This window comes from Schistocerca piceifrons, chromosome 7 (genome assembly GCF_021461385.2).
Source record: "Schistocerca piceifrons isolate TAMUIC-IGC-003096 chromosome 7, iqSchPice1.1, whole genome shotgun sequence".
Taxonomy (NCBI): domain Eukaryota; kingdom Metazoa; phylum Arthropoda; class Insecta; order Orthoptera; family Acrididae; genus Schistocerca; species Schistocerca piceifrons.
In genome coordinates this window covers 401,780,349-401,795,980 of record NC_060144.1, presented here as the reverse complement: position 1 = coordinate 401,795,980, position 15,632 = coordinate 401,780,349, and positions in this window count along the sequence as shown.

Here is a 15,632-nt window from a genome sequence, read left to right as displayed (position 1 = left end):
CTTCTTTCTTTTCATATCAGGGTAGCAGATGGATTGATACTGTGCCAGAAGAAAGTGACTGAAAAGAAGAGGGGGCTTTCTCTGATGAAGGACTGACTTCAGACATGAGAGTCATACCAAGAAAAAGAGGAGAATTATTCCAACTACAGAGATACAGTTTGATTAAATTGTCCATTTGCCTTTGTATGATGTAGGAGCTCCAAGTCGCTGCGAATTTCCGAAATGTACAGGGCGTTCTAGAATTCAGTGCAGAAAATGTAAAATACATTTATGTCTCCAAAAGGACAGAAATTTTTTTGCAGTTTCATACGAAACCTTAAAATCAGTGTTATGAACATTGTTGTTTAAATAAGAACTCTAATTTAGAATTATTTTTATTGTTTCTTCTGTTTCAAAGCGAAATAAATAGTGGCATACTTGATCCATAGTGTTAACCTCCGTACTGTATGACATGAAGCTCGAGACCTGATGAACACAATTGTGTACATTAAATATCTAGAAAACTAGAGATCATATGACATTTTTTCTTAGAAAAATGTTGTCAGGAGATTCACCTGAATGTAAAAATGATGTCAGACACTTTTTAAATAAGTAAATAAAAAATCAGGTCTGAAAGGGTTAAATCGGCCGCGGTCCATTTAGTACATGTCGGACCCGCGTGTCGCCACTGTGTGATCGCAGACCGAGCGCCACCACAAGGCAGGTCTCGAGATACGGACTAGCACTCGCCCCAGTTGTACGACGACTTTGCTAGCGACTACACTGACGAAGCCTTTCTCTCATTTGCCGAGAGACAGTTAGAATAGCCTTCAGCTAAGTCCATGGCTACGACCTAGCAAGGCGCCATTAGCCTTACATAGTTTGATAGTTATCGTCTAAAGCATGTCTCAACAAGAAGAACGATGTATACAGCAAGGGTAGATTAAAAGTTAAGTATTATATCAGCTACGTACTTTTCTTGCTACCATTCATTACGTATCCTGTTTCAGACCTCTCTAGATGAACGCGTGCCTTTCGGCTACTTCAGTGTGGCGTAGCTGTCTTGTTACGCCACAACAGAATACATGGGAATAATAGCAGCTGCTCAGTACAGGTATGGGAGAGGCATTGTGGCCAGGCCTCAGATCTTCGACCCCTGCCCTCTTTGCCTCCGCCTACCTGGTGCTGAAAGTCTTCCCAAACTTTAAACAAAAAAATAATAGTCCATTCATCAGAACGTCTGTCTGGTAAGCAGGAGGTCTGGGTTCGAAGTCCAGTCGATCACAAATTTTCATCTGCCGTCGTTGCTGTATTTCAACGCGCTGTGACAGTGTGGACGTCGGTCCTTCGATATTTAAGATGCAATTGTTTTTTGAGGCAATAGAGGTGATTTGCGAACATTTGTCTTGCCATCAATGTAACAGGACTTCAACGGCATCCAACCCTTAGTCATACCTTTGTGCCGGCGCTAACCCATGTCATATACATGCGAATCAGATTGTAGTTCATATTTAGTCAAATAACGAATGGTCAGTATACAAGTATGCAGGCCGGGGTGGCCGAGCGGTTCCAGGCGCTACAGTCGCAGGTTCGAATCCTGTCTCGGACATGGATGTGTCTGAGGTCCTTAGGCTAGTTAGGTTTAAGTAGTTCTAAGTTCTAGCGGACTGATAACCTCAGAAGTTAAGTCCTATAGTGCTCAGAGCCATTTGAACCATTTCGGAAGCATACGAGTATTTACGAACAGTACAAGCAGGATTGCAGCGAACTGATGACTTAACCAAGTGCAACATGGAGTACCTGTGTAATGAGTCATTCCAGCTGCATAGCTGAGGGTAAGATTTGTTAAACATTTCATTGCAGAAATAATATAATACCCGCACGATAATCTCTGCTGTCATACTGTATTAGGAGCCCGCGATTGGAGTACTATGTTAGTTGAATCGGATTACTCAAGCTGAGGCCAAATAAAGACAAGTGATGACGCCACAACACTATCTTTACTTAAGTAGGTAGTCAGCGCTAAATTATGTGCGCCACCATTAACGTTACTGTAAGCAGTTTGACAGCATAACACCACCACAACTACTGACAACCTGAACCATTATCATCACGCAGTTGTGACTCTCAGTGGTTACAGGTTGCTGATGTTTATCAAGAATAGCGGAAAGCGCCTCTGAAGTTCCATTTGCATTACGACTAGGACGGAGAGAATGCTAAAGAACAGCAATAGGTCACCCAGCGAAGAGAAGAGTCCACGTATTGTCTCAAGTTCTTGCAGTTTGATATTAATGCAGTTCCCGATAGTTTCACACTAACGGGTTCTTTTGGCTCTCGAAATACTCATATGGGAATCATAAAAGTGTAATTGCTAGAACGCTCAACTACCTTAGTAACACCTCATTCTGGATTGAATACGACTCGGAAAGCGACGTTAATTTGACGTTTTCATCCATCTCCTGACGTCTCACTGAATGGAGTCTGAAGTGCACGCACAGTTGTGTTGCCTGGCGCAAGGATTCTGTGAAGTGTTGTGGCAGCTGGCAGTCGTTGCTGAATATACACATGTGCAAATATCCTCACTGCTCTAGCAGAACTCGTCTTTGTTGCATTTTTTCCATACCGTAATTAGCACTATAACATAAGGCTTGTTCTGCTGAAGAACTTGATGCCCACTAGTCCTTAAATAAGAATCTACTAGCGGGAGTAATACATGAAAGGAAACAGACTGTTGGGCAAAAGAATGGTCAGCTCCCTGCTTTTGGCGTTTCCGATAGCGCCTACGATAAGAATCTGGTGTCATATTATGCTTCAGAACTCTAAACTGTTTATTTTTTTACTTCATACTAAAAGAAAAGTTGTGATATGAGAAGAGGAAATGACTTATATGCTTCTCAGGAGCTTTAGTTTTTCGTGTTTATTTTCTCACTTCATATTAAAACAAGGGCGTTAATATGAGAAGAGGAAATGAAGTATACGCTTACAAGATATAATATTTCCTTGTGTGCTATTACTGCATACATGAAAGCCCTCCAATTAATTTTTGTATGTTGGATATATTTTGATATCACCTCACATTCCTTTGTGAGAAGGTTGCTATTTTCTTGAGATTCAAATAGAGTGGACATTTCATCACTGGTTAATATTCTGATGACTAATGACATGATACCCGTTGCAATTGCTCCATGGCACCTGTAAGTAGAGTCTCACGTTGGTTACTATAAGAACACGCAGGCAGTGATATCCGCTCACTGCAGTCAGAGCAAGGGTGATTTCTCTCTGTTTTGGGCGAAGCGTCTGCTGCAGTGTCCACGCTCAGCCAACATAAACAAATCGCGGCGGCATTGGGCACTGCTGATCGCTGCACTTGTCGCGATCCTCGACAACAAGAGCGCACTGTCTCTGCTAACGATACTATGGAGTTAATACATCTTACTTAAAGTAATACGCAGGACGTGGGATGGACAAAAATTCAGTTTGTAACTTCCCATCGCATTAAAATTCTTTACAGTCATATTTGATGCAATATTTATTTTGGTTGTCTCTCTAATGTTAATAGTATTGATTCAGATTGTGCGTTAACATGAAAACACCCACACACGCGCGCACGCACGCACACACACACACACACACACACACACACACACATACACACGCGCGCGCGCGGAAAGCGACGTTAATTTGACGTTTTCATCCGTCTCCTGACGTCTCACTGAATGAAGTCTGAAGTGCACGCACAGTTGTGATGCCTGCCGCAAGGATTCTGTGAAGTGTTGTGGCAGCTGGCAGTCATTGCTGAATACACACATGTGCGCTAACACACACACACAAACGCAAACACAAACAGTCATTGATTCCAGTGAGGGTGACAACTACTGTGGGTTGAACAACACATGCACCATTCAGTTCCTCAGTTGGCGTAGAGTGGATGAGATTTTTCAATTACCTTGCATTGCAAGAATTGTAAGGAGGGGAGTGAACGTAAATGGACTTGTTGTATGCTAAAGAGCTGCGACAAAGCAAAGCTTGACCGATTATCAGATAATTGTCCACATGGGCTTTGTGGGCTAGTATACTTTTAGTAACCAACCCACCCACGATCATTACGTAAGATTTCTCGAGGGCGTAGGGGAATTGATTTCATTAAGTCGTCGACAGTGTAGCGTGATGGTTTACTTCCCACCATACATTTTCTATATTCGTCCAAAGGTCGCTTGCATTTGTAGGGACACATGGCAATGACCTTGTTACCTCTGCCTACATATCCTCTATCTGGCTGATATTCGGTGATCGTGGAACAAACGGCAACAGCTCTATCCTCTCTTGACCCTGAAACCAATCTAGCACTGCTTTACTATTATGGTTGGGTCTCTGCTCCTGTAAATACATTGTTATCTCGTTAGTTCATATATTTATATTTAAATAACTTATTATTTTCCACAGTGTTTATGAGTTCATTCCCTGTCATAGATGAGTGATCTGGATTCATCAGTCCGATTAAGAATGTGGTTCGCCAAGTGTATCATATGATGAAAGTCGTATTCGGATATCCACATTAAGACTGACTGGCTGAATCCGATTAGGACGATCTCGTATCGAAATGAAATTACAGAATTCGGATAATTTGAACGTCTGTATTGCAACAATGCTGTGCACATAAATTCCTATGATGGAGTAACAGCTAGCAACTGTCTAAGAAAAAGTGAGAAATATGTCGACTAGCAGCAATGTAACGTAATTATAACCCATATTTATCTGATGGACATATTGAATCGAACAATACACATCTATTTCAGTGGAGGGAAGATACTCCATATCAGATTTGCTTATGATATAATAATAATAATAATAATAATGATAATAATAATAATAATAAAAATCCTCTGTGGCCGATAGGGAAAACCGTCCCCCATATGGGTGGTACCGAGGAAATCAAATACTTGGGGTGAACCAAATACTAACACAATTCTGAACGGTTACTTAATCCATTAAACCCAAAATCCAGACACATCTGAGTGAAAATCACCGCTACTCTGGTCACCGTCTGTTATCTCAATGAGCTTGGCTGAAACTATTTGCTTCCAAAGGCTTCAACACCCTCTGGTCCTGTCTGGTCCCGGTATCACCCAGGCCAAACCAATGAAACACAAGAAAACATGAACTATGCAAGCAAAGGTATCTTTACCCGAGGTGGTACACAACCTGGCCACCGATAGGCGGCAGTTGGATTTTCGCACTCTGGGGAATCAAGGTTAGCACGGCAGAGAATATCGAAGATCTCTGGTAAATTTCCCTACAAGCAGAAACCATTCATTTAAAAACTAAACATCGGTACATTGATCCAAACAAGAAACCTCAATAATCTCACAAAAGAAATCGTCCGCCATAAAATTCTCATCATTGCTCTTCAAGAACCACGATTAATTGACAATTAAAACTTGCATTATGGAAATCATGGCATCTTCAAGAGCAAAATACAACGAAAGGTAGCGAAAGGCGTACCAATCTTGGGCACTGCATTTCTCGAACACAGATCTATCATCAACTCTGTCAAAGAAATCGCATCCATCAACAATCGATTTATGACTGTGCTCATTCAGAGCCCCTATAAAAGATATACACTCGGAAATACTATGAGCAAAATTCACCAACATGACGTGAAAATACTAATGGGAGACTTCAACTCTATATTTGGGACAGAAAAGACCTGTAGAAAAATAATTGGTACAAATTCAACACACCGAAACGCTTAGACCAACGGCACACGTCTGACTGATATTTGCCAACAATTCAACCACAAAAGAATGTCTTCCCACTTTAGGACGTTGCCTGTTCCCAAGAAACATGTTTGGCTACCAGGTGCAAGCTGCTTTCGATCGCCTTTCGAGACTCGCTGAGAGCCAGATTTTTAATTCTTTTGTAGCAGAGCTACAAGCAGGCAGATACAAACGCAATAAGGGAATCGTAAGACAACGCTCGAGCTAAATGCGCCTTCCTGCTTTCAGTAACCCTTAGTGTCAGAGCGAAAACCTTGCGGTACCGCCAAATTCATAATGACGACATATTTTTTGTTGTTGTGAATACATAATTTTATCTATGAAATGTCACATTTTCATAATAATTGCGAACGATACAGGAAATGAAGTAAATACAGATCTTTTCGAAGTCAAAAGTCGGTAATGTCCTACTAATTCGTGTTAAAATAGGCTCAATCGTCTTACAGATACTTAATGCTTTATTAAGATAGTCTGCCGTCGTGATGTTTCTGTAGTAAGCTGAATTTAATTTGCATTAGTACAGTGAATATTTTAATTGGATTTTCCATTAGTTTACTAAACGCAACAGTAATCATCAAAGAGAAATTAATCAGCAAAAGAATTTTCTTTCACGATATCTAAAACGATCTGACAATGCTAAAGTTGTTTACAAATTCTACGCCGGTAGAAACCTACTGGTTCCAACAATATCATTATACCAGAGTAGTTTTAAGAGTATTTTCGTCTAGAAATGAATTGCGTTGACGGTCGATCGATCAAGAGCGGGCAAGGTAAATTTTTACGAATATATGACGAGAGGGACAAGTGCTTGAGAGAGGACTTCTCTATCAATACAAGTGCTTGAGAGACGACTTTAATTTCAATCTCCTGGATAGTTTTGTTTCTCAAATCAAGAAGTGCGTTATCATACAGTAGCACATGTGATGTAGTTGTGTTGCTCGATTTTCTTACGCTAAGACCGAAAGGTGTCTCAGTTGTTGGCAACAAATTCCAGCTGTGTTGCACACAGCCCTTGGGGCAGAATTCGTAGCCCAAAACACACTTTTGGAGCTATCAGATGTAAAATATTATGTTCACACTACTCTTTGCTCGAGTTTATGTCTTTTGGAGGGGCTCAGCCTTTCATTTCTTCTTAGGAAGTTAACGATAAAGGCATCATAACACGTCACCAGTAACAGTACTGCATACGAATGCTCAATGAGCGACCTGATGACATTTTTGTTGTTTGGAATTAGAGCATGCAGTACTCCTACACCAGACTTCCGAACTTTGCCTGTTGAATGCAAATGTCGCATGATGGTAAAATGGTAATCTATCACATATATCAGTAGTCGAGACTTCCTTAATGTGGAAAATCATTCATGCCAGAACGATCTTCGTTGAAACAAGAATATCTTTTTCTGGCGTATTTTTCCCAAAAGCAGTCGCTCCACACACAGTTCAAATCTTTCTAGCTGCCTCCTCTGCATTCACCCCTCTGTTATACCAAAAGTAAACGTTGTGTTGCAGATGTTACACCTGTTTCCACTTGCGACTCAATTTACAATGCTTAACTGTAGTTCATGATTTTCAAGTTTGCAAAATCCATTCCTTAACTGCCAGATGATAACTAGAACTTCAAACTCGAAAATGACAGTTGAGACACACACTGACAGCGTCGCGACGCGTTCACCTGGGCGGCGCCGGATTTCAGGCGGCGGGTGGCGTCTGGCCGGTGGCCGGTAGCCGCTGCAGCGCGAGGAAACGCTCGAGCGTAAGCTGATATAATCGCGCGCAGCCACGAGCTATCCTGTGGAATTGTTTCTGGAATATTTGTTATTGCTGGTGGGTAGAATGTTAAGCGAATTGTCTTCGATGTTCAGTCAGACTCATAACTTTAGACCGACTGTGGTAAAAAAAAAAAAAATACAGTTGGACGCGAACAGGCGACTATATGTTTAGAACGCACGACGCTTGCCACTAGACCACGGGCTCACGTAGTCCGACAACGTCTCGGAAGTACACTCCTGGAAATTGAAATAAGAACACCGTGAATTCATTGTCCCAGGAAGGGGAAACTTTATTGACACATTCCTGGGGTCAGATACATCACATGATCACACTGACAGAACCACAGGCACATAGACACAGGCAACAGAGCATGCACAATGTCGGCACTAGTACAGTGTATATCCACCTTTCGCAGCAATGCAGGCTGCTATTCTCTCATGGAGACGATCGTAGAGATGCTGGATGTAGTCCTGTGGAACGGCTTGCCATGCCATTTCCACCTGGCGCCTCAGTTGGACCAGCGTTCGTGCTGGACGTGCAGACCGCGTGAGACGACGCTTCATCCAGTCCCAAACATGCTCAATGGGGGACAGATCCGGAGATCTTGCTGGCCAGGGTAGTTGACTTACACCTTCTAGAGCACGTTGGGTGGCACGGGATACATGCGCACGTGCATTGTCCTGTTGGAACAGCAAGTTCCCTTGCCGGTCTAGGAATGGTAGAACGATGGGTTCGATGACGGTTTGGATGTACCGTGCACTATTCAGTGTCCCCTCGACGATCACCAGTGGTGTACGGTCAGTGTAGGAGATCGCTCCCCACACTATGATGCCGGGTGTTGGCCCTGTGTGCCTCGGTCGTATGCAGTCCTGATTGTGGCGCTCACCTGCACGGCGCCAAACACGCATACGACCATCATTGGCACCACGGCAGAAGCGACTCTCATCGCTGAAGACGACACGTCTCCATTCGTCCCTCCATTCACGCCTGTCGCGACACCACTGGAGGCGGGCTGCACGATGTTGGGGCGTGAGCGGAAGACGGCCTAACGGTGTGCGGGACCGTAGCCCAGCTTCATGGAGACGGTTGCGAATGGTCCTCGCCGACACCCCAGGAGCAACAGTGTCCCTAATTTGCTGGGAAGTGGCGGTGCGGTCCCCTACGGCACTGCGTAGGATCCTACGGTCTTGGCGTGCATCCGTGCGTCGCTGCGGTCCGGTCCCAGGTCGACGGGCACGTGCACCTTCCGCCGACCACTGGCGACAACATCGATGTACTGTGGAGACCTCACGCCCCACGTGTTGAGCAATTCGGCGGTACGTCCACCCGGCCTCCCGCATACCCACTATACGCCCTCGCTCAAAGTCCGTCAACTGCACATACGGTTCACGTCCACGCTGTCGCGGCATGCTACCAGTGTTAAAGACTGCGATGGAGCTCCGTATGCCACGGCAAACTGGCTGACACTGACGGTGGCGGTGTACAAATGCTGCGCAGCTAGCGCCATTCGACGGCCAACACCGCGGTTCCTGGTGTGTCCGCTGTGCCGTGCGTGTGATCATTGCTTTTACAGCCCTCTTGCAGTGTCCAGAGCAAGTATGGTGGGTCTGACACACCGGTGTCAATGTGTTCTTTTTTCCATTTCCAGGATTGTAGATAAAACTTTCTCCTGACACTTCCGCATCTTACAGTGTTGCCAGATTGTGCAGATTGCCGGACTTAAGAGTTGTCAGGGGCGGTCAGTTCTATTGGCCACCTTAAGTGAATGACTCGGACTTAGTCTCTGTGGCGGCCGGCCGGCGGTCAGTTTTATTGTCTAAGACTGTACCTTCTCAGAAATTTCTTCATCAAATTAAGGCCTATGTTTGGTACTAGTAGACTTCTCTTGGCCATGAATGTCCTTTTTTCAATTGCTAGTTTGCTTTTGATGTCCGACTTGCTCCGTCCAACATTGGTTATTTTACTGCCAAGGTAGCAAATTTCCTTAACTTCATCAACTTGATTACCATCAATCCTGATGTTAATTTTCTCAGTATTCTCATTTCTGCTACTTCTCATTACTTTCATCTTTCTTCGATTTACTCTCAATCCGTATTCTGTAATGATTAGATTGTTCATTCCATTCAGCAGATCAAGTAATTATTCTTCACTTTCATTCAGGATAGCAATGTCTTCAGTGAATCGTACCATTGATAACCTTTCACGTTGAATTTTAAGTGCACTCCTGAACCTTTCTTTTATCTCCATCATTGCTTCTTCGGTGTACAGACTGAACAGTAGGGGCCAGAGACTACATCCCTGTCTTTTTTTTTCTTTTTTTTTGGTCGTCAGTCTACTGACTGGTTTGATGCGGCCCGCCACGAATTCCTTTCCTGTGCTAACCTCTTCATCTCACAGTAGCTCTTGCAACCTACGTCCTCAATTATTTGCTTGACGTATTCCAATTTCTGTCTTCCTCTACATTTTTTGCCCTCTACAGCTCCCTCTAGTACCATGGAAGTCATTCCCTCATGTCTTAGCAGATGTCCTATCATCCTCTCCCTTCTCCTTATCAGTGTTTTCCACATATTCCTTTCCTCTCCGATTCTGCGCAGAACCTCATCATTCCTTACCTTATCAGTCCACCAAATTTTCAACATTCGTCTATAGCACCACATCTCAAATGCTTCGATTGTCTTCTGTTCCGGTTTTCGCACAGTCCATGTTTCACTGCCATACAATGCTGTACTCCAGACGTACATCCTCAGAAATTTCTTCCTCAAATTAAGGCCGGTATTTGATATTAGTAGACTACTCTTGGCCAGCAATGCCTTTTTTGCCATAGCGAGTCTGCTTTTGATGTCCTCCTTGCTCCGTCCGTCATTGGTTATTTTACTGCCTAGGCAGCAGAATTCCTTAACTTCATTGACTTCGTGACCATCAATCCTGATGTTAAGTTTCTCGCTGTTCTCATTTCTACTACTTCTCATTACCTTCGTATTTCTCCGATTTACTCTCAAACCATACTGTGTACTCATTAGACTGTTCATTCCGTTCAGCAGATCATTTAATTCTTCTTCACTTTCACTCAGGATAGCAATGTCATCAGCGAATCGTATCATTGATATCCTTTCACCTTGTATTTTAATTCCACTCCTGAACCTTTCTTTTATTTCCATCATTGCTTCCTCGATGTACAGATTGAAGAGTAGGGGCGAAAGGCAACAGCCTTGTTTTACACCCTTCTTAATACGAGCACTTCGTTCTTGATCGTCCACTCTTATTCCCTCTTGGTTGTTGTACATATTGTATATGACCCGTCTCTCCCTATAGCTTACCCCTACTTTTTTCAGAATCTCGAACAGCTTGCACCATTTTATATTGTCGAACGCTTTTCCCAGGTCGACAAATCCTATGAAAGTGTCTTGATTTTTCTTTAGCCTTGCTTCCATTATTAGCCGTAACGTCAGAATTGCCTCTCTCGTCCCTTTACTTTTCCTAAAGCCAAACTGATCGTCACCTAGCGCATTCTCAATTTTCTTTTCCATTCTTCTGTATATTATTCTTGTAAGCAGCTTCGATGCATGAGCTGTTAAGCTGATTGTGCGATAATTCTCGCACTTGTCAGCTCTTGCCGTCTTCGGAATTGTGTGGATGATGCTTTTCCGAAAGTCAGATGGTATGTCGCCAGACTCATATATTCTACACACCAACGTGAATAGTCGTTTTGTTGCCACTTCCCCCAATGATTTTAGAAATTCTGATGGAATGTTATCTATCCCTTCTGCCTTATTTGACCGTAAGTCCTCCAAAGCTCTTTTAAATTCCGATTCTAATACTGGATCCCCTATCTCTTCTAAATCGACTCCTGTTTCTTCTTCTATCACATTAGACAAATCTTCACCCTCATAGAGGCTTTCAATGTATTCTTTCCACCTATCTGCTCTCTCCTCTGCATTTAACAGTGGAATTCCCGTTGCACTCTTAATGTTACCACCGTAGCTTTTAATGTCACCAAAGGTTGTTTTGACTTTCCTGTATGCTGAGTCTGTCCTTCCGACAATCATATCTTTTTCGATGTCTTCACATTTTTCCTGCAGCCATTTCGTCTTAGCCTCCCTGCACTTGCTATTTATTTCATTCCTCAGCGACTTGTATTTCTCTATTCCTGATTTTCCCGGAACATATTTGTACTTCCTCCTTTCATCAATCAACTGAAGTATTTCTTCTGTTACCCATGATTTCTTCGCAGCTACCTTCTTTGTACCTATGTTTTCCTTCCCAACTTCTGTGATGGCCCTTTTTGGAGATGCCCATTCCTCTTCAACTGTACTGCCTACTGCGCTATTCCTTATTGCTGTATCTATAGCGTTAGAGAACTTCAAACGTATCTCGTCATTCTTTAGTACTTCCGTATCCCACTTCTTTGCGCATTGATTCTTCCTGACTAATGTCTTGAACTTCAGCCTACTCTTCATCACTACTATATTGTGATCTGAGTCTACATATGCTCCTGGGTACGCCTTACAATCCAGTATCTGATTTCGGAATCTCTGTCTGACCATGATGTAATCTAATTGAAATCTTCACGTATCTCCCGGCCTTTTCCAAGTATATTTCCTCCTCTTGTGATTCTTGAACAGTGTATTCGCTATTACTAGCTGAAACTTGTTACAGAACTCAGTTAGTCTTTCTCCTCTTTCATTCCTTGTCCCAAGCCCATATTCTCCTGCAACCTTTTCTTCTACTCCTTCCCCTACAACTGCATTCCAGTCGCCCGTGACTATTAGATTTTCGTCCCCCTTTACATACTGCATTACCCTTTCAATATCCTCATACTCTTTCTCATCCGTTCATGTATGCCTGAGCTATCGTTGTCGGTGTTGGTCTGCTGCCGATTCTGATTAGAACAACCCGGTCACTGAACTGTTTACAGTAACACACCCTCTGCCCTACCTTCCTATTCATAACGAATCCTACACTTGTTATACCATTTTCTGCTGCTGTTGATATTATCCGATACTCATCTGACCAGAAATCCTTGTCTTCTTTCCACTTCACTTCACTGACCCCTACTATATCTAGATTGAGCCTTTGCATTTCCCTTTTCAGATTTTCTAGTTTCCCTACCACGTTCAAGCTTCTGACATTCCACGCCCCGACTCGTAGAACGTTATCCTTTCATTGATTATTCAATCTTTTTCTCATGGTAACCTCCCCCCTTGGCAGTCCCCTCCCGGAGATCCGAATGGGGGACTATTCCGGAATCTTTTGCCAATGGAGAGATCATCATTACACTTCTTCAATCCCTGTCTTACATTCTTTTTAATCCGAGAACTTGGGTCTTGATCGTGCACTCTTATGAGTACCTCTTGGCTCTTGTACGTATTTTACATTACCCGTCTCTCCCCAAACTGATCGGCATCTAGCACATCCTCAATTTCAGTTTCCATTCTTCTGTATGTTATTCTTGTCAGCAACTTGGATGCATGAGCTGTTAAGCTGATTGTGCGATAATTCTCGCACGTGTCAGCTCTTGCAGTCTTCGGAATTGTGTGGGTGATATTTTTCCGAAAGTCAGATGGTATGTCGCCATACCCACTCATTGTACACACCAACGTGAATAGTCGTTTTGTTGCCACTTCCCCCAATGATTTTAGAAATTCTGATGGAATGTTATCTATCCCTTCTGCCTTATTTGATCTTAAGTCCTCCAAAGGTCTTTTACATTCTGATTCTACTACTGGATCCTCTATCTCTTCTAAATCGACTCCTGTTTAATCTTCAATCACATCAGACAAATTTTTCACCACATAGAGGCTATCAATGTATTCTTTTCACCTATCTGCTCTCTCCTCTGCATTTAACTAAGGAATTCCCGTTACACTCTTAATGTTACCACCCTTGCTTTTAATGTCACCGAAGGCTGTTTTAACTTTCGTGTATGCTGAGTCTGTGCTTCCGGCAATCATTTCTTTTTCGATATCTTCACATTTTTCATGCAGCCATTTTGTCTCAGATTCCCTGCGCTTCCTATTTATTTCATTCCTCAGCGACTTGTATTTCTGTATTCCTGAGTTTGCCGCTTCATCGATCAACTGAAGTATTTCTTCTGTTACCCATGGTCTCTTCGCAGTTCCCTCCTTTGTACCTATGTTTTTCTTTCCAACTTTTGTGAGGGCCCTTTTTAGTGATGTCTGTTCCTCACCAACTGTACTGCCTACTGAGCTATTCCTTACATGCTGTCTTTACAGCCTTAGAGAACTTCAAGGGTATCTCGTCATTCCTTAGTACTTCCATATCCCACTTTTTTGTGTACTGATTCTTCCCGACTAATGTCTTTAATTTTAGCCTACTCTTCGTCACTACTATATTGTGATCTGAGTCTATATCTGCTCCTAGGTACACCTTGCAGTCAAGTATGTGATTTCGGAATCTCTGTCCGACCATGATGTAATCTAACTGAAATCTTACCGAATCATCCGGCATTTTCCAAGTATACCTACTCCTCTTGTGATTCTGGAACAGAGTATTCGCTGTTACTAGCTGAAATTTATTACAGAACTCAATTAGTGTTTCTCCTCTCTCATTCTTTGTCCCAAGCCCATATTCCCCTATAACCTTTTTTCCTATTCTTTCCCTGCATTACAGTCCCCCATTACTATTAGATTTTCATCTCGTTTTACGTACTGTATTACCCTTTCAATACCCTTGAAATGCTTGGACTAGCAGACCAGAGCGGGTTAGGTTGTGGAAAGGGACCGAAATGAGTTCCTGTCAGTTGCACTCAACATACAAACTTTATTTGTCCACACACAATATTACACAAGAATGCTAAACAATCGAAGCTGTAATGAATCTCCTTTGGTTAACTTTAGATCGGCTGAAGGCCATACTCAAACTCCAAGACCCAAGGCCTAAGTAAGAAATTGACATAGAAGGTTCTTCTGGAGGTGTCACCCAAAAATATTTTCTAAATCTTCAATCTAAACAGGCTGAAGGCCTTAACACTTTAATTTTAAAGGAACTCGACTGGAGGCCGCATATTAAGCAAAAAATTTCAATCCAACGGCAGAAGGCCTAATCTTAAAACAACTGAAGCAAATTCGGCTGAAGGCCCCATACAAACACATCACAACCAAATTCCTTAAGGGCAAGACAAGAACATTAATTCAAGAGATAGTAAAACTCGGCTGAAGGCCACACATCAACCAAATAACTAAAACTCAAACAGGAAAGTCACTATGTAACAGACACCGAAAGGCGCCCAGAAGTTCCAAGGATCGGCCTGGAATTGTAACACTAACGCCCGTTTAGGTGAGACAGGCAGCCTGACGAACAATCTCTTAATCGGAAGGCAACCCAACCGACAAACAGCCGACCGACCAATCAACCAAATCAGTTCCGCTTGATGCAACCAGCAAAGCGACCACACGATTTCAATGCAACGACACACAGAATATTGGCCCCACAACGACAACCAGCATCAAACGAAGAAATGTAAACAGTTGAGGCTCTATAGTAATTTAAGTGAGGACTCAACTTTCATGACCAAGTTCGGTGGGCGACGAGCTTCGTAGCACTCACAAAACAGCACCTCACGCTCCAACCGCGCGTGCACGCCTCCAGCGGCTCTAGCACGACTCTGCGCGACGGGGGCTTGCTTGCTGTTCCACGCCAACCGACCGACTGGACTGCTGATCCGTCCGCGACTGCTGCTCCGTCGCGACTGCACTGCTGGTTCAAATGTTCAAATGTGTGTGAAATCTTATGGGACTTAACTGCTAAGGTCATCAGTACCTAAGCTTACACACCACTCAACCTAAATTATCCAAAGGACAAACACACACACCCATGCCCGAGGTAGGACTCGAACCTCCGCCGGGACCAGCCGCACAGTCCATGACTGCAGCGACCTAGACCGCTCGGCTAATCCCGCGCGGCTACACTGCTGGTGCATCTCCAATTGACTTTCTTCCTTCAGACAGGCGACGTGCCGGAGACACTGGCTCCGACCCAAGCATGCAGAGGTAACACAACCGACGTCTCTGCACAGGAAGGAACCGACCCAAATACGCGTCGTCGATGAGACGACCGACTGAATACCCAACCAACGGTCGTCCCCGA